Here is a 19,745-nt window from a genome sequence, read left to right as displayed (position 1 = left end):
CAGGGTTATTAATATCACCCCCATAACCTGCAGAAGTGGGATTGGACCACAGGCTCCAGAAACAGAGGCTAGGGATTATAAAAGATGGGTACATTTAAATCCAGTTTTTAGGAAGAGCTAATTAATCTATACCCCTTCCTCTGCAATTCCATAGTCCCTCTGGGAATTGCCACAAACATAAACTTTTTTTTTTTCTTGGACTCCTATTTTAACTGGAAGGTTTCAGCTTGTGATGTTATGCTTTTTATGTAGTAAACTGATTTAAAATGTATGCCAGTCATCTTCAGGGAACTCATTTCAGTCAAGATGAAACTAGTCTTACCTGAATCAATGTTTTAAGTGTCCCTGTGGCTCGGCATTTTGAATAATCAATCTGTCTCCATCGCTTCTTAATCATGCGCATCACAGTCTTTTTTATTTGTCAACCCTTTCGGATCCTGGCTTTTTGTTATTAACATGCCCCTAATGTCACATGCAAGCCTTTTCTTTAAAACAAGCTGCTCATTGGTGTATTTTGATACTTTTTATTATTACTAAATCTTTTTTCCCATAATTACACCACAATCATTATATAATCCCATAACAAAGAGTCTATTGAGGCACCATGCTTTTGTCAACTATGGGACACAGAATCCATAATTGCATTATTCAGCTTCCCCCCCCCTTCTGCTTTGTAGAAACACAACCTATTTCACCAGTCACATTTGCACCTTGTTTGCTTGGTTATATATTATTTACTAAATCGTTGCCCTGCGGATAAACCTTGTAAAGTTGCTTTAAAAAAGTTATTTGTTTGATAATTAAGTCCTGAAAACCCATCGTTTAATGATTATTCCGAACCCATAAGGCAGAGAACCTCCATGACGTTTTTCTCTAAGTTTAATTACCGTATGCTAATTTCCTTGCCTACTACGTGATTAATTAAAATCATATTTTCATAATCATTTGGCACTAGTATTGTTTTAGAATTATCATGATCCCCTAAATAGTGTATGTAAATAAAGTCGGCTCTAATGGAAAGAATCAAAATGCAACGCTGAGGACCTTTATGTGTTTGTATGCATGCGATTGGCAACATAACTGGCTTATTTACATTAAATACGCCACAAGGTTACAGTGCAGATCAACGTCACTTTATCGCTGATTACTTCTCTTAAACGCCAGAGCGGTGACTGATGCTCCGGTCCCCCTGTCCACCAAGGTTTCCCCGGGAGTTTTTTTTTTTAGGAGAAACAGACTTTGCATAGTTTCGGGAGCAGGTAAGAAGGGCGCTTTGTGGAGCCCGGCGCTGCCCCCGGGGGCTCGGCGGGGTTTGCGGGGCGCGGGCAGGGGCGGCGGGGCGCGGGCGCGGGGGCTGCGCGGGCGCGGGGGCTGCGCGGGGCGCGGGCAGCGGCGCTGGCCGTGGGGCTGCGGAGCGGCGCGGGCTCCTCGGGGTGTTTACACGGGCTCAAGGTCACGACCAAGCTGCGCCGTGTTAAATGGTTTCTTAGTTGCTAGACAGGGAGAAAAAATGGACGATCACAGACCATTCTTTGTAGATTATTATATCAAGGGTTCAGCTTTTGGCTCATCAAAGCTAAATGCCGCAAGACCTATCTAGTTGCTGTGAATTATGCCAAGACGACAATGGAGTGCTTTTTTAATGGTACAATGCATTTCACCTACCAGATAGGGGGAGTCCACGCTGAGAGATGGGGATGTCTTGTGATGTTGGGTGATCAGTATCAATGAAGGGGGTTATTCTGAAAAGAGACAGATTAAAATAAAGCGCTCTTTGCTCGGGATGTGCTGGAAGCAGTTGGGAGGGCTACCCGGAGCGGGCGGCCGCGGCAGCCCCGCGCCGCACTTTTCCCCCTCCGCACAAGAAAATGATCAAGTCAATCATGTGGACATGCTTCATTATTCATTGAACACAATCTTTTACAACGCTCCGTTTACGTGCGGGAGTTTCTTCTACGCTTTGCTTTAAATTTTAAGGTAAGAAAGACAAAGGTAAAAAGGGGGTTTTTGAGGATCCGGGAGGCTCCCGTGAGCCATCAAAGAGGCTCCAAAGTCAGTCCGGAGTATGGTTTTTTTTTTTTTATTTCTTTTTAATCATCGCAATGGGGCCTGCGTTTTCCACCGTGATTAAAAAAATACAGTATAATTAAATATCCATAGCAGTGACGTTTGCAAGCAGGGCTGTCAGGGGAAAAGCAGAAAATAATGAAAGGAGCGGAGAAGCCATTGAATGGCGCTATAGAACTTAGCCTGAAGAAAACCCTACGTTTTTCCTCTTTCTCTCTCGTTTCTTTTAAAACCGTTACTTTACAAAAAAGGAGCGGGCGGGCGAGGCGAGGCGAGGGGAGGCGAGTGCCGGCGGCGGCCGCGACGCTGCCCGGGGGCCGCCCGCCCGCCCGCCGTCCCCAGCCCGCACCGACCCTGCCCTTAACTTGCCCAGAAACTTTTTGTTTTAAAGGGTTGCTGCGGAGCAAACTTTGCTGAAGTGACTTTAAACGCGGTCCCCCCCCCTCCTCCCTCCCTCCCTCCCCCCTTAGGATCCTGGCTAATCGCGGTGTAATTTGTAAACTCCCCCCCTCTTTTTTTTTTTTTTTTTTTAATCAAAGTTAGCTGATGCATACCATGTGTCAAACTTGTGAGATTCAAGTGCCTAAGAGACCTGCCATTTTGTGCTCTAATCGACCTCTTATGAATAGGAGCCGTGCATAATGCTGCGAGGAGCGTTGTGACATTCAAGTAGGCACTAAATGTCAGGCCAGGTCTCAGCCCTTTCGGGGGGAGCGGAGCGCGCCCGGCGGCGCCGCGGGGAGCGGGGAGGCACCTGCCAGCCCGCCGCCGGGGCTTTTGTCAGCGCCCGGAGAAAGTAACAGGTTAAGGAGGAAACTTAAATGGCAATCCCCGGGGCGGGGGGGAGCATCCCCTTCCCGGCGGCGCGCTGTGCGCGGGCGCGGAGGGCCGCGGGGGCACCGCTGCCTGCACGGGGCAGCGGCCTCGCTCTCCTGCGCGGGGGGATGCGCGGGGCCGGGGAAGCGGAGGGGGGGGGCACCGGGCCGGCGGCGGGATTAACGGGGAGGGGGGGAGGAAGGAGAGATTCTTTGATGCTGTGTAGGAAAGAATCCAGATTTTAATGCGCCCATCTGTTGCAGTTTTGCAAATAATTAATATGTGTGTGTGTGTATGTGTGTGTGTGCGTGAGGGGGGGAGAGGGGCTGAGGAGAGCGGTGCCGCCTGTGAACTTTAGCGCAAAATAAAAGGTCGGGAAGATTTATGCTTTTTTTTCGGAGGGTCCGCCGATCCTGCGGGGCGGCTCGCACGGGCTCCATCCGAAAAGTTACTTGCCGGCGTCCCCCGCCGCGGCGGCGGGGCCTGGGGCACGGTCCGCCTGCGCGGAGCCCCGCGCTGGCCGTGGGTGCCGGCGCCCGGGGCGGGCGCGGCGGGGAGGGCTCCGGCCGCCGCCTGCCTGCGCGGCGGGCATTGTTTCGGGGTGCGTGCGGCGGATATGGCCGTGTCTGATACAGTGTCGAGGCGGAGACGTGATTTGTCAGATCCCTTCGCTTTCACTTCAGCTACCGCCGGGCCGGGGAGCGGCGGCGCGGTGGGGCCCGGCGCGGAGCGGTGCGGTGCGGCGCGGCGCGGCGGTGCTCCGCGGGCGCGGGGAAGGGGCGGGTGCGGGGCGCGGGCCCGGCGGGGCGGGCGCGGCTGCCCGGTCGCCCGCGGCTGGAGCGCTCTGCGGGGCTGTGCATTCCCCCCCGCCGCCGCCGCCCCCCCCCCCCCCCCCCCCCCGTGCAGTTTAAAATAAATCCAACAGGGGCCGTGTTTGCTGAGCTGATTTGACCGGTTGATACAGATAGCAGCGGCGAGCCTCCCCGCTTATGTGGAAAAAGACTATTTTAAGTGTCATAATTAAGTTTAGAAGCCTTGTTTGGGCTCATTCACTGCTCGAAATAAAAAGGACTGGCTGCTTTTAGACCCTTTCTGAAGGGGTTGGCTAAGCGCCTCTGCACGTTCACTTGGAGAAGAATGTTTTCTTTTCTAGTTTAATATTAGAAACTATATTTTTACTTGTTTAAACCGGATTTGATTATTCCTGTGGAGATTTTTTTTTCTCTCCCCCCCTTCCTATCACTCAAATCTTTGTTCATTGTTCATTGACTGTGGAAGGCTGCTTAAATGTACGGCGAGAGGGGGGAGGCCCCCTTGCTGGTTTCATGTTGAAATAGTAAACCTGAATGAGGAGGGTGGCTGGAAAAGTGGACATTGCAGCTTTAATTAACTTCAAGATGCTTCAGCGAGGACCAGAGCGTAGTAGTGACGTTGCTTCATAAATCTGTCCAGTACAGTGCGTTGCATTGAACTATTACAGTATCACCGTGATATTGAATATTCACTACCTATCCGGGAGCAGATTTACATAATTGGATCTTTTTTAAATGAAACTTGTTTGCAAAAAACCAAACAAAACCAAAAAAACCAAAAGCCCAAGTGAAAACCGCGGCGATCTGCATGATTATAAAGGGTTCAAACATATCCGAAAAGTAAGTGACCTGCATAAGTACATCAATAGGTTAAGTGCAAATAAGATGAGAAGTGCTTCTGAAAGCTGTACATTCCCTATGTGGTCTCTTGGGTTATTTCTCAATAGCGGGATTTTTTCGTAGCCTCAGGGATTTTAGGTTTTCTGTCTGCTTTCATAACTTTTTCCCTCACAGTTCTTATACAAGGTGAGGCTTTTGTACCGTGCCTGTGTACCTGTAGTGATATTTTTAAAGAAAATAGGTTAACAGTTTATAATTTGTGCTGTTTGAGTTGTATAATTACAGCTACTGTGGAAGGGAAATGTGCATTGCTGTTATGTTTCTGATCATTGAATAGTTTATCACTAAATACTTCAGAATATTCAAAGAGTGTGTGTATGTGTTTGTGTACGCTTAAAAATCTACTTAGTTAACTAAGCTGTTACTTCTTAAATCGTAGAGGCAACTAGGTTTTTAATATGTGTGTCCGCCCCATTTGGCGGAGGATGAAGATGACTGAAGTAATTAAAAATACCAGAAATTTTTAGCATGAATTTGTAGATTATATATGAACCCCATCCCCTCCTAACCGAGTGGCTGGTTTACAATAGTGCAGTTTTGGATCGGACAGGTTTAGAACTACTTTGTAAAATCAGATGCTGTTGTTTCAGATGCTGTGAGGACAAAGTTGTGGAGCGAAGGCAGCTGAAAGGGTGGCCTCCTGGGGAAGGGGAGCAGTGATCGGTGGGGCGAGCTGAGCAGAAGTGCAAAGTCTGCGTGCCGCCCAAGCCTTGCCCAGGCTTTCCCCCCTCGCTGAAGGCTGCTTTAGTTATGATGTCATTCTGATAGTGGAGAGCAAATGTCTCCTGATTCTACCATTAAACGCCTGGCTGATTTGCCTGATAATGATAGCATTGACGTCCTGCTCCTTGACAAATGCAAGCCCTATGAGCCCTATGAATTAACTTTTTTCCCATAGATGAGAGCCAGCTAGCTTTATGACTCATGAATGTAGCAGGACTTCTTTGACAGATTACTTTGAACCTCCTCGTTTCTGCAACAAAACCCCTTCCCTAAACACCACTTCTACTAGGCTGCTAGTAGACCCCTGTACAGTTTGGGCCTGATTTGCAGAGCTGCTGAACACTAATCACTTCCACTGACTTCAGATGGAGTTGTGGGTGCTCAGCAGCTTTGAAAATCGGGCCCTGTGTTCGGTCAACAGCTGATATATTTTTTTGACTTGTTCGGGGGTTTTTTTGTTTTGTTTTGTTTTTTTTTTGTTATTACTATTTTTTTTAAAGTTAGCTAAAGAGGGCTCTATGATTTCTAGTCATTATAAAAATATTTGTAAATAGCTTGAGATGTTTGTCCTAGTCTGTTCTGTTTTCCCTTTTCTGCTATCCTTTTTTTTTAAAATTTTATTTTTAATTCATCTTCTAGTGGATGTGCTGTTAATCTTCTGAAGAAAAGAATCGTAAATGAGTTGTTTAAAGTTTTCAGAATGTTGTAGAAAGAAAATGTCTCCAGTTTGGTATCAAGTGCTTAGAGAATCGATTGCTGTTTCAGAACATGCACTAGAAGAGAGTCTTGGTACAGTTGCTAAACCCTGCGATTGGGTGCACGTTCTCATATCTGCTCTGTCTTCACATTTTGCTTGTGACTTTGAATTTCTTTCACTGCAGGTAAATGAGATTTAATATGCTTTTTTTTTTTTTTTTTGAAGTGCCAGTGGCTTAAACTTTGCTTTCATTTGTTGTTCAAATGATGACAATTAACAACTGCAGATGTAAGAAAGGTTAGTCTCACATTCCCTGCAAATGTAATAGAATCTAAAATATTTGCATGCTAAAGCTGTGTTTTGCAAATGAGTTGCTGAAGATACAAGTTGCTATGATGGAAATACTGTATTAAAACACTTTATAAATTGACTATGACTTTATCAATTATAATGAAGAAAAAGGAATTGTTCTACGGGCTTTTCGACTTCAGAACATATTTGAGCTCTAATACTCAGCAAGTTGTCTGGCACTGTCTTCACTGTAGACTTTTATATAATGAAGAGGCTGATGGTCATATTTTTGTCCATGCTAGAGGCCAATAACCCAACCCATTCATTATCAGAAAAGAGTAGCCTGGAAGTTGCAACATCAGTACCACTGTTTTGCTTGCAGCAACGAAGACAGTGCTGAGATCAGAAATTGTGATCTTCAGTACAGAAAGCTGACACATTACGTTGTTTACCCACCATGGGAGCCTTAGGTGACCAAAGAGATTTGCATTAGAACAGACACAGAAAATCCACTAGTCCATTAAAATGGGCTGTGCTTATTCTCTGGGAAGCGCAAGTTTCATCAAGTGCAGGAAAATCAGCAGAAGTAATTTTTCCAAATGTTGATTTTTGCTTAAAGTTGACTTTGAATTGCACAGGTGTTTTTAGAGTGCCTTAACTAAAAAAAAAGGGGGGGGGCATTAAAAAAGTGCATGGATTTATACGAACTTTATAAAAAATGGAAAAGAAAGCCATAAATAGATTTATTTTTCTGGTTTGAATGAGGACAATTGAAGCTTTTTAGTGCCTTCTGATTTAGTGTCTTTTAATAGAATTTGTAAGTAAATTTAAATTTTAATCTGAATTTCTCTCAGATACCTGAATAGATGTATATCGGCTCTTCAAAATACTAAAAGCAGTAAGATCTTGAAAAGCCATTTTTCTGTCTTCTCATTCATACCTTGCATTTTTTGCCTTATTCTTTACCCCATCTTTTTTGAGGCATTTTGTGTGTCTGTTTCAGAGGTGCAAGCAACTTGGATTCAGGGAAGGAGAACATAAGTGAAAAAATAGAATACATATTCTTTCTTTTATAGAAACATGAATAAACTTATTTCTGGCAACTGTAGATGGAAATCCAAATTTCTCTAGTGAAGACACTCCGGGCACAGATGTTCACAGAAGAGGAAAAAAGGATGAGCTACTGAAAGAAAATATGTAAAAGTAAAATAATTCTGAGATGCTTAATTGGATGATCTTAGGGTTATTGTACGGGCGTGCAGTTCTAGCTTCCAGTTGTGTGGCCGAATACAGAGTATGAACTTTTTATGACCAAGTCACTGATCAGAATATGACCTTAGATAGAAACAAGTGAAAATTTGTAATGATCTGATGGATGTTTGTTGCTTAATGTGAAATAACTGAGTAGTGTCTGTCTAAATCTGAGTGGATCACAATAACTGCTGTGACATTTTCACTCCTATTGGCAGGTTAAGCAATGAAGCCAAGCGCTGAGTGAGAGATGTGAAGCATCTTTTCAGAGGTAGCAGAGATCCAGATCAGGAAAGAGGCACGGGAATAGGGTAGGAAGGGGGGATTTGGGTTGCCTCTGCCCAACTGCACCAATGCTGTGACAAAACATGCTCCCGGAGGGAAGATTCTTCCAGTATTCTGAATTTGGCACCTTTCCCTTATATTTAAATTTGCTCTAATTTTCAGGTGCATCTTACTACATAACCAGATGCATCAAAAAAGCAAAAGAATTATAGAGGAGTAATTATAATTAGCCTAGTTGTGTGTGTTTTTAAAAAATTGTAAGATGGGGCCTTGAAAGTATTTTGAAGTCGCTGTTTTTTAGAGGTCTTAATCTAAATACTCCATGTGAGATTGTTTTCTAAAGAGATGGGTTCATCAGGTCAAGTTGAACTATATTAAAGACAAACAATTTTGTTATAATCTGACTGTCTTTTAAACACAGATGAAGGAAACAGAACTAAAATAGCCACAGCAGCCTCAGTATCTGATCTTTTCTCCATTGTGCATTGCACTATTTGAGACTCATATAACCAAAAGCAAAATTAGGTAATTTCTTACAACTATTTGTCATGTTATGAAAAAAGCAGCGCTGCGTATCATGGTAGGACATTAACAGGGAGTTCTGCAAGTAGCAGTGCCTGAAAATAACAATGATGGCTTTGATAGCACTCCCATAGCATGGGGCAAGCAATAGAGCTAGCTTCTTCAAACCAGCTGATCGTTTTTGATACGAGTGTTAAACTGACCAGCTGTAGGGATCTCGGACTTCCAGTACGAGCGAGCACTTGCCGGGAAGGTGAAAGTCAGTGAAGATCAGGCAGGGGTTATCCCAGGTGGGCTACTGACAGTGCCAAGGAAAGGCTACTTGGGAAAATTTGACCCTGTCTCGGTTTTGTGAACAGGAGAAGCAAGAGAGGAGGAGAAAAAGGAGAGTATGAGCTGACTTTCACCCCCATGGCCTGCATAGGGCTTCAGGGGAGGTTGGCTGCAGGGGGACTGCCTGCAGCCCCTGCTCTGCCTCAGGGCAGCCAGGGATGCCCTGGGGAGCCTTCCTTGCCTTCAACCTCAAATGGGTCAGGGTGTCATGGTGCAAAGGCATAAATGGCAGTCCTGATTCCTCTTATAATAAGCTTGTTTCAGCCTTAATGTGAATTTCGGTATAGTTTCTTTTATGTTGTCTGGTTTTTTAACTGTGATAAGTGCTGTTACAAACTTTTCCTCCTTTTTTATGCCTTTTTGGATTCTGCTGCAGTCACTGTGGTTCTTTGTGAGGAGGATGGGAGCTCTGTTGAGCTCATCAATGCTACAAAGGGGTTGCTATCAAGTACCACAGTCTACTTGGTCACAACAGGGCTATGCGTATTGCTTCCTCCATAGTCCTGGCCCCTGCTGATCTGGGAATTAGCCCTGGTAACCTGTGTGATAGCACTGTGCTAGGTTGCCAGGCTGGCCTTCCATTTATTTTTCTAAATGATAGCATATTGTATTAACGTTGTTTTATTTCACTCTCATAAGTTGGTCTCCGTAGTTTTGTGCAGACGTTGTTACCATCAATCTTGTCATTGGAATATCAGTGGTAGGTAGATATAGATATAGGTAGGTCCCTTCAATCTAAAATTTAGAAAAGCGTGGGTAAATAGGAAACTCAGGCAGAATTACTTCACGCAAAGGATAATAAACATATGGAATAAATTACCAGCAAGGAAAGGATAAATGAGTTCAAGGGAAGCCTAGGTTTGTTTCTTGAGAAAGAGCATGTGAGAGCTATGGTGAAGAAAGCAAGGAGGTGTAAAGTCAGGTTTCTATTAACAAAGGCTAACATGGTGGGCTGGATGTTCATTTCCTAATATTTCTTTTGATAGCTCCATATGGATGGGTTACATTTTATTTTCACGTGTGTTTGTTAACATTGGCTCTCTAGATCTACATGTGTTTTTTCTTCAGGGGTCCATAGAAATATTGCAACATAGGGCAGTGCAACATTTTGGTTTTGATACCAGTTTTTCTTGAGGGAGTGATGTGACAGTGAAGTGTCAGTCTAGTGAATTAGGGAGAAATCTTGCCTTCTCTGCCATTAGTTTATAATTGACAGGAGAAGCAGAAACTGCCTTCTACTCTAGTGGCCAAGGATTTTTGGTAGGTGTTTGTGCTGGTTCAACCATATCAGTGCTGGAACAGCTCTGAAAAAAACCCGCATATAGACAAACTCTTTTTTTATTTCTCAAGGGTTTGCATGAATGTTTTCATGGGTTTCAGTCCATGCGAAGTTTTTTGAATGTCAGGGGTTGACTCAATGTTGGAAAACAGCACTAGTTTTGAAACTACTGCTAGAAGTAGCTTTTCATTGAACTTTTGTTTTGTTGGAATATATCCCACATTTCTGAGGAAAATGATGGGTCTCTCAGAGGAAAGTGCATGAAGGCTAGCAAAATTTTGGTTGATTTTGATGTGATTTCTAGGATCCAATTCTGCTCCTCTTGTTTCAGTTGGGGTAGGACTGAGTCAGTAGGTAAAACCTACCCTTCCATACCAGGTGAGTCTCACGTGATTCATAGTTTCACTATAAATACGTCGTGTAACTCCGCTGTTTGCAAACTCAGTGCAAAGCCTGATGTTCTCAAATAAGAGATCTCAATTAAACTTTTTCTTGTTTCATTATTTCAAGCACAAAAAGAAATCCAACCTTTTGAGTTTGAAAAATGCAAAGGTTATAGGCTACCCAAAACTGAAATGTATCATAAAATGACTATTTATTACCTTTTTAAGGTATCTGTTTTTCATTGATTCATTGAGATATTGCTATAGGAGTGTAGTTCCCCTTAGGGCTAATAAAATAACTAGTAGAGGATAAACCAGCATCTTTATTAGTACCATAATACCAGCTAACAAAACTCTCCTGCTCTAACTACTCCCTTCTTTGGATTTCACCATAAAATTCCTTCTAAAATAGCTCAGATATTTTAAAATATTCTTGATTGTTTTAAAGAACAAATGTTCAAGCATCTTTCTTCTACCTGAATACACAAAGCTATATGCATGTGTTTGCGATAAATGGACATTGTATTAGGTAAATGAGCAGTAGGAAATCCACAACCACTTCTGGATTAGAATTTCAATCTCTTGCTTGTTTTGGTAGTGTCTTTGGCATGCTAGGTGCCTTCCAAATATAGAAGTATAGTTTCTGGCCAGAACTAGCTGCAATTCTCTTATTGCAGTTGAAAATGCCAGTTCATTAGTTTGCATCAACATGCTGCATCTTTGAAGGATTTCTCAGCTCTACATTGAATTTCTGATCAAAATGAAAGAGTTGCATCTCTGCACTTCATTATGGACTGGTGGTTATGAAATGCACCTGGGTCACTGGAGAGCTGGATTCAGATCGTTCTGCTCGTATCTGATTTGAATCAGCTTCTTCAAATCAAGTTTCTTACATCCCAGGTGAGTGCTCTAATAACCACACTTTGGCTCTTCCAGGGTGAGTCTTTTTAAGTTCCTGCTTCAGGCTATTCCAATTTCAATAATAATTTAATTATTCAGTGGGTCAGAAGAGGACCGACTCTTGGCTTGGGCACTCAAATGCAATGTGAGAGACTGGGTCCAACTTGATTGTGTTGCAGAGTCCTGCACCCTGCACACCTGAGTATGGTGTGGTGAGAGCATTCATGTTCTTAATGTTGTCTTTCTGGCTCTTCCTTTTGAAAAGTTGCAAAAGGTATCAGGTTAGTTGCAGTGGGGAACAAGAGGAAATTCTGAAATCTTCAAAGTATTTGTGATATGGGAAAACTGTTCTTTACTCAGCTCTCTACCTTTCTTGTAAAGTTCACAATCCAATGATTATAAAAATCAGTTGGTGATGGGGTACATCTTGATAATCCAAAGAATTTTCATCTCAAAATGGAGTTGTGTTGCCATTATTTTGTTCAGTGGATTATGTGCTTGAACAGAACTGATTAACTGATTCCTACATCCCCCTGAGCATCGAGTGGTCTAGCTGTAGAAGGTGCAACGGGTGCAGGGTTAGACCCTTCTCCTGCAAGTGCCTTGGACCTGCATACAATGCAGAGCTTACGAATGGTACTCTATCTGGTAGTACTGTGAGGCGGAGAGAAATGCTACGTAAATGCCTTAGAAATGCAAGGGATACTGTGCTGTTAGTGCTCCTTCCCTCACGAAGAAACTCATGTAAATGTAAAAGACCTGTGGAACTGGCAGGTTTCTCTGTCGGGATTTTGTAAAAAGGAGGCAAAAACTGTCTTAACCTGTAGAGGGGGAATCCGCAAGGGGAGGAAACCCTTCTTTCCTTAGAGATAATAATACTAATTTTGATAGCTTCTGTTTCCTCTGTCTTTCATTCTTAACTTCTCTGGCAGCACAAGTCTGGCAGATCCCATGCTGTATTGGTTGGTTCCCCTTCTGGCTGCTCTGCAACAGTGATGGATGGGAGCCAAGGGAATAAATATAGCTCTGAGTTCCAGTAGTAACCCCCTGCCAGACATCTACACAGAAACCTGGGAGGTCACAGGGTGGAGAGGGAATGGGTGATACAGAGTTTGGGCAGACTCAGATCTGACTCCTCCAACAGAGAGAGTGTTTCTGCAGTCCCTGAGGAAGGGGAATGGTGCTGCAGGAACCCACTGTCGCCTTTTGATTCTGTGCAGAACTGAAGGGATCTGTAAATATATTTTAAAAGCAGTTACCATTGGCTGTGCAGTTTCCATGTGAGTTTATTAAATGTGAACATTTTTATATATATAAAAATAACTTCACCATTTTGTTATTTCCTTTTACGTATTTCACTCCGGTTGGAAAAATGAAATCAATCTAGTCAGCTTTTCATCAGTTTCTCTTTGGCTGTCATGCAGTTGCACAATGCTGCAGTGCTTGGCTAGCAAAAATGTTTACAACGAAAAATTGTTTTCAATGGGATTAAAAAAAGAATCATGGAAACATTTTTATTGGTCTTCAATTTTTGTGCAACTTAGATTTTTACAAGACCTAAACTACATCAATGGTGTTTCTGTGATTTGATCTTAAAATTATACTGTATTTTTTATATATACTTGCAGGGTATAGACAAGATACTACTAATACCCTCTGTCATATAGTACAAAAAATGCTAACCTGAATATTTCTTAGCAGTTGGTTCAAAGTCCATGGAAATCATGAGCACCTTGTAGTTGACTCTCAAAGGTTTGAGGTCAGACCCTTAACCTGTATGTATATAGCTGTTATAGTTGGGTTAAACAGTCTTAATCATTTAGAACTGGTCTGAATTGACCTGTGATCTAGCAATGCTGTGAGATTTCTTCTACAGCTGAGGTGGATTTAGGGATATGCCTGCAACCCTTATATACCTTTACTGCTGCTGGCACCCATAGAAATTTTACACGTGAAGAAGGTATAAAATCAGATCCTTGGTAGGTTAACCATAGCAAAATCCTAGGAGTAAAATATTGGCTGACAGTTACCCTTTGCATGAAAACTCTTAAATTCTTTTTAAAAAGGTGTTTGTGATGAGTGTTGAGTTAGTTTGGATTTGAATTTATTTTGCTTTACAGTATAAGTGGCAAAGAGTTATTCTGGGGCCGGCCTAAAGTTGTGGCTATTGACAGCTCCTTAACCGATATACAGACTCAGGCAGTCTGAGGAGCCATTGCACCTCTCCAGGGATCTTCTGCCACTAATGAACAGAGGGGTACTGGACAAGCACCTAGAGCTTCCCTCCCTTTCTTTTTCTCACACTGCCTGGCTTTCTACCTTCATTCAGTGTCCCTCAGTTGCCACTATGAACCTATCATATAATTGAGAAATGGGGACCCTTGGGTACCCTTTGAAAAGTGCAAGCCTTTCTCTCAGAGAATCATGAATTTCACAGGGCCCAAGCTTGCAAATACTTTTTCAGTGCTTTTATGATCCACATTCACCACTGAGTTCACTAATTGAAGACCTTAATGAATGTTGTAATGACCAGGTCCATAGTTGTCAATGATTCAGTATCTTGTTTTCAGGTGTGAGCTGGCTGAGTCAATTTTAGCTTGCTTCTAGTTGAAGTCATCATCACACAAGGAAAAAAACCACCTGCTTTATAAATATGATATCCCAGCCTGTTTCAAACACCAACTGTTGATTGGCTACTTCACACATCAGGATACTAACTCATTGACTTCACGCTATTAACCTTTTACTTACCGAATGTAGCTTTTGCAGTGAATTCACGTCCACCATTAAGTTAGACGTAACTTGCATTTGATGAGATAACTTTTGTCGTGGAAAGAAACGAATTATCATGCAGAATTTTTCTGCGATGTTGGGAAATGTATTGCAATTTATGATTTACATTTTTAATAAAAACAGTTGGATTTGAAAACTGTTTACACATGTATAGTATGTAATGTAACACAGTTTTCATTCCTCTGCTCTGTAGCTGGTATGAACATCTAAAGTAGATTTGATGCCTCTGTAAAAACAGTCTGGCTAGTCCATATTCTTCAACTGCATGATATTTGTTCATGTACCTTTTTCAGAAGATATTGATGTTTTTAATCAGACAGAGACTATTTTTTGGGGGCATGCTTTGCTTTGACAAGATTTTCTGTTGGGAGATTGGACTTTTGAAGACGTGTTTCATATATTTGAGTCAAATAAAATATTACCTATCAGAGTGAAAGACCCTCTTTTTTTATGTTGCTCCTTTGCAAATACAGATTCACAAATAAGTCCTCAGACGGTTTTTATTGTTACTTGTTGTTATGACACGTCATATATCTTTTACTAATTGTACTTTTATTCTTGATTTAATTATATTTATCCTGGAGCAAATGTTTTATTTTTAAAAAAAAAATCATGGTACAGTTTTATAGTTTCTGATTTGTTAATGAAGATACCCTTGAATACCCTGTTACTTTTTGTTTGTTTTTTTTTACAAACAAATATGTGCCAATAATATCTCTACCTTTCTCTGTGATGCTGGTGGTGGAACTGAACAAAATAGAGCAAACCAAAGATAAGTTAAAGGAGAAGCATTGGCTTTCAGCACGCTTCTAGCTACTTGTATATGTACCAGAGCAGAAGTCTGACTACAAAAAATTTTCTCAGGGTCTCTCTGTGGGTTGCCACAGTGCTAGGGAGACACGTTGTCAGGAGAAACAGAGCTGGCAGATAAAGCGAGGAGGAGTGTTGCAGATGCCTTTTCAAGCTAGATTTGAAGACAACTTTTCCTCCTTTCATAATCTCTTCTTACTTGAAATAGGAAATTGGTTAAAAAATAAAGGGCGGGGGGAAGCCTCTTGAACTCTTTCCATCCTCTGTTAGGATGCATGTGTGTGTGTTTTTGTACAGATTTGTTCAGAAAGCATCATCTGTGTAAAATGGAAGTTATCCTCATTAGAGTGAATATTCTGCTAGGCTTGGAAGCCATTTGTACCTTGTTCTGGGTCCTAGGTGTTTCTCGGCCGCCTACTTGCAGAGTGTAGAATTTAGTCCCCTCCAGTTACTTCCATTTAGGATTTGCCCCCTGTTGAGATCATTATTTAGTACTAGGACAGCTTTTATAAGTTGAGTAGGAATCATTTATTTCTATAGAAATAAGAGGACTTAACAGCAGTGCACAATCAATATGCAAAACCCTACTAAGATAATTTGTATTTAAATGTGAACAACATTAATTCTAAACAATATTCAGCCTTTATTTAGCCCAATCATTGCTGGACATCTAGGTGAAGAAGGCTCTTGTAACTTATTAGTTTATTATCAACGATATTGCCAACACTTAAACACTTCGATTAGGTAACCCAGGTACCTATTATTCTATTAGGGCTTGCTGCTCTCTGATTGAAGTCCATACTGAAACACCTATTGTCTGGGCCCAGGTGCCCCATCCTTCTATAAGCAGGTGTATGCAGAGTTTGGCAAGTGCCCAAGGAGAATGTAAACAATAATTACTGAAGAATACTCCAGTATTTTATAGGATGCTTGCATGTCTGTCTTATAATTGCATGATATGAAGGTACCTATAGAAGGAATAAATATGCCTATCTGAGAGATTGATATGACAAGAATAAAATGGTCTCATCTTTTTATTAGGTTCAATACTTTCATTTCTGTGGCTTACATGTTTAAATTTTCTAAGGAAGGTTGTATGTTAAAAGTTTCTGTAGCTTTTAGGAATTCTGTAGTGTTTGGGGGGAGGATCGTATGTTTCCTCAGCTGAATAGTTTGTGGTTCTTTATCATTTGTTTCATGAGCCCTCTTTCAGATTTTATAAACATGATGTTCACATACATGTAAAGAATGTCAATAAAAGCTGTTCATTGTGAAAGCTCACTGCATAAAGCTTACAGCATAACGTGTACGTGTTATGACTCCACCTATACTGCTTCAGTTGATCTTATACTGAGCATTTCTGTAGTAGGGTTTGATCCTGAATTAGTGTGGAAGCAGTGGTGTTGAAACGTGCTTAGTTGTTTTGCTAAAACTGGATGTCAAATGTTAAAGCATGTACTTAAGTCTGTGCTGAATTGGGTCCTCTGAAGTTGGGAAAAGCCAAAACAGTGGAAAATTCTGGTTGCAATCCTGTTAGTTTAGGAGTTAGGTGTTACAGTGTTTTGAAAACCTGCAATGAGCTGTATTACATTTAAAAAAAAAAAAAAAAATCTCTGTTCTTCCCATCAATAATTCATATGATTTCAAAAGTCATGTGTGGTCTCATAATTGTTTTTTAAGTTGGCTGGAATAGTAGTTCCTTTAAAAATGTGGTTCAAAGGAAGACTTGCTTTTCATACTTTAGAATAGCCCTAGTCTTGAATTACATTTAGAAAAAGATGTATTAAATATAAACAAATACAACATTTATGTAAACATTAATTAAGCTCACATCACAGAACCTTGCTGCTTTGTGAAGAGCAGTAAAGCTCTTCTCATTTTCTTGTTCTTTCCATCAAGACCTGTCTGGTGCCATTCCACCATCTCCTTTCCATAGCAAAACTACTTCAGACATCCAAAGCAACAGGGCCATTCGCATTGCCGGTGGCCACTCTTGGCTCTGAAGCTAACGAAGCTGGGTCTCTGAAGCAGGTCCTGCGAGGGTAGCCTGGCTGGGCCCTTATCAGCTACAGGAGAGGAAGAGTGGAAGGCAGAGGACTTCTAAGCAGTTTTATACCACCACACACAGGTGATGAAGACAGCAAATATGTGTAGTGAGTGGCCAGGACTTAGGCAGGAGCTGGAGTACTAGTGCTCGCTCTCCTGTTGGTGAGGTGGAACATCAGGAATGCAGATCATGGAAGGTCCAACTTGGAGACCCAAGTGAGGAAGAGGAAGGTGGAGAAGGGAATGAGAGAAAAGTCTTTTATTGTATCCCTTGAGAATGCTGCTATCCTCTATGCCTTCAGATCAGAGCAGTCCACAGCTATATAAAACAGCTCTTACACTCTCAGAGGTTGTTCTGAACTAATATTTGCTATTTTAATTTTCTTTGCAGACCTTGATATCAAAGTCACTGCACTTTCCCTTCTCATTGGAACTCCTGGTAAAATAAGAGATCTATACCAAATATTGAAGAATTAAGCCTAACAGAATGAAAAATTAACATGCTAAATATCCTAAGTAATGATATAAACAAGGTGCCATGTCATTCTGCCCACCAAAGGCTAAGAGCCCTCTTTTGTCCAAAACGAGATTATGTTCTTCATCTCTCTAATGGCACTATTAGCAAATTCATATTGGAAGCCAGGACCTTATTTGTGATGCTGCTTCTCCTTTGGGGCTGATATGGAAGCACAGGCACAGTATAAAACTTCAGAAAGAAGGCAAATATCAGATAGTTTTAGCCCAGGATTAGCAGTTAGGACTCTTGAGTGTCATCTGAACATTGATTATTTGTCAGATAATGCAATTACATTTAATGGAGGGCACTACTCAGGAGTTACACAGTTTAACTAGCACGTTTGGTTTTTATGCACTATACCATGTTAACAGTCACAGTGGAAACATGAGTGACATTTGACACTCAGTTGCAGTAATACTTTTCCAAAGCAGCTGCATATCACAACACTGACAAAACCCATAAAATGCCTGTTCTGTGCTCCTTGCTACCAAGTCTTGTTTATGCTCTCCCTGAGAGGTGGAGGCTGCAGAAAAGAGTGGTGTTGGAGGATGGTGTCGCACGTTGTGTGCCTGTCAGTGAGCTGACACACTTGCTATTGACTGTGACATGTCACTTACATGAAACCATGCAGTGCTACTGCAGCTTGGGGCACAGCATAGGTTATGCAGCAAATTGCAGTCTGTTTTTGTCTGTGTGACAGACCCACCAAGAGAAGCTAGAATCTGAGCAAGCCCCCAGATTTCAGGGTTTCTGCTCTCCCATTAAAAGAAACGAAGAAAAGAAAGATGTGCCTAAGGTGGTTTGAAATAAAACAGAGAAGAATCCTGTCCCTGTCCTTAAGTGAACCCTGATAATAACAGGGAGGACTAGACTGTCTCCTTATTGAAGTGCATAAGGAGTGATTAAGTAAAATTCTTGCCTCTGTTTTCCCTATGGCTTTATAGTCTAACAAGAAATCTTGGCTCCATTCAATTGTGGGGACTTTTACCACTGAGCTCACGGGAACCAAGATTTCATCTTCAGAAACAAGCTGAAGAATTGTCATCTTTTCTCACCCCACGGACCGTGTACTGATTCGTGCTCCTTGTGCATATAACACCAGTCGTTCCTGTGATATCGTGAGAAAACTCTCCCTACTCAAAAAGCCTAAGGCTGGTAGACTGACATACTTTTTTCTTTAGTGGCACAACCTGGCACCTTCTTCTCTCTACTAGAAAAATGCCTCTGAATTTTAGGTGATCAGGCAAGCCCTAGGATACCCTCCAATGCTCTTTTAGGCAGCCCTGCTGTCAGTTCTGGCTTGGCTGTGCCTGGATTTGTGTAGAGTCCCTCAGGTTGTCATCTGCAGATAGAACAGTTCCTGACTCTTCACAGTAGCAGTCAGAGATGCCGTATTGACTAAATGCTCTGCTATCACAATGATAGCCATAATGTAAATGCTCCATCACAGAGAAATGCAAATTTCATTAAGTATTAACTTGGCTTATTCATGACAAGGCAGTATTTGGCTGAGGCTTATTTTAGACTTTGAGTATCAAAGGGATAGCCTTGACTTCAGTGATACTGAAATCTCCTAAACTGCATTTGCAGGTTCCATCCTGGAAGTGGCTTCTGAGATTGTGACTCAGTTTCCACTATCGAGAGCTAAGGTCTTCCAAGAATGGCTGCCTTACATAGGCAATTTAAGCCCTTTATCTGAATTTTTCCTTTATTTAAACAACCAAACCCAAACCCTGAGGAGTTCAGTTAAAGCTGAGCTTCCAAAACTGTCTTAAGAGTTGGAAATATGCAGTGGGTTCCAGTTGGTAACTACGTTTTGAATCTGAGCAATAGATACTAGTTTGCTTTGACTGTTACTGATTGTACAACCAGAAGTAATAGATTTGAGTAGAAACCAAAAGGAAGAGATGAAAGTCCTAACGCAGCTCCTCTCCAGTACGCCTCAGAAGTCGCAGGCTTCTGCCTTGCCCCATCTGTATGACTGAAAGAAATATTTCCCTTTTAACAGGAAATGAAACAGCACAGTCAAGTTAAAAAAAGTAAAATCTACAAAATACATTTTGGTATTTATGTATGTAAGTTCTCGGAGAATTTGGTAATTATGTGTACAGTTTTGAAATCCTGAGAATGATGTCCAGCAGTGGCAAAGCATGTGGATGAATACTGCTGTGGTGCATGCAGATAAATCATATTTTCATAGGACTTGATAGTCAGCATGGGAGTAATCTCAGACTTGGCTAATGAAAGTGGCTGCACCTGGTTGAGATTCTGCTGGAAGCTTTACTCTGTCAAAGATACTTATGTCCGGGTGCTTCCTACT

The 19,745-nt window shown here is 41.9% G+C and overlaps 1 protein-coding gene across 12 annotated transcripts in view; it reads left to right on the top strand.

The window, feature by feature from the left end:
• The first annotated feature begins 993 nt into the window (after positions 1-993).
• ZNF536 (zinc finger protein 536) overlaps positions 994-19,745 on the top strand; it is a 357,464-nt gene continuing 338,712 nt past the window's right edge. For 7 of the 12 annotated variants that reach the window (XM_069793540.1, XM_069793535.1, XM_069793534.1 and 4 more), the window contains exon 1: positions 1,674-1,977. The gene's annotated coding sequence lies outside the window, so the exon portion shown is untranslated. Of the gene's footprint in view, positions 1,260-1,673; positions 1,978-2,635; positions 2,737-2,768; positions 2,871-3,859; positions 4,536-19,745 lie in introns of those variants that run through there. The other 5 variants (XM_069793537.1, XM_069793532.1, XM_069793539.1 and 2 more) reach the window with 4 other exon arrangements.

The sequence above is a fragment of the Haliaeetus albicilla genome, chromosome 10 (assembly GCF_947461875.1).
Source record: "Haliaeetus albicilla chromosome 10, bHalAlb1.1, whole genome shotgun sequence".
NCBI classification, from domain to species: Eukaryota; Metazoa; Chordata; class Aves; order Accipitriformes; family Accipitridae; genus Haliaeetus; species Haliaeetus albicilla.
Note: the sequence above shows the minus strand (reverse complement) of the source record. Positions and strands in the feature narration are given on the sequence as shown.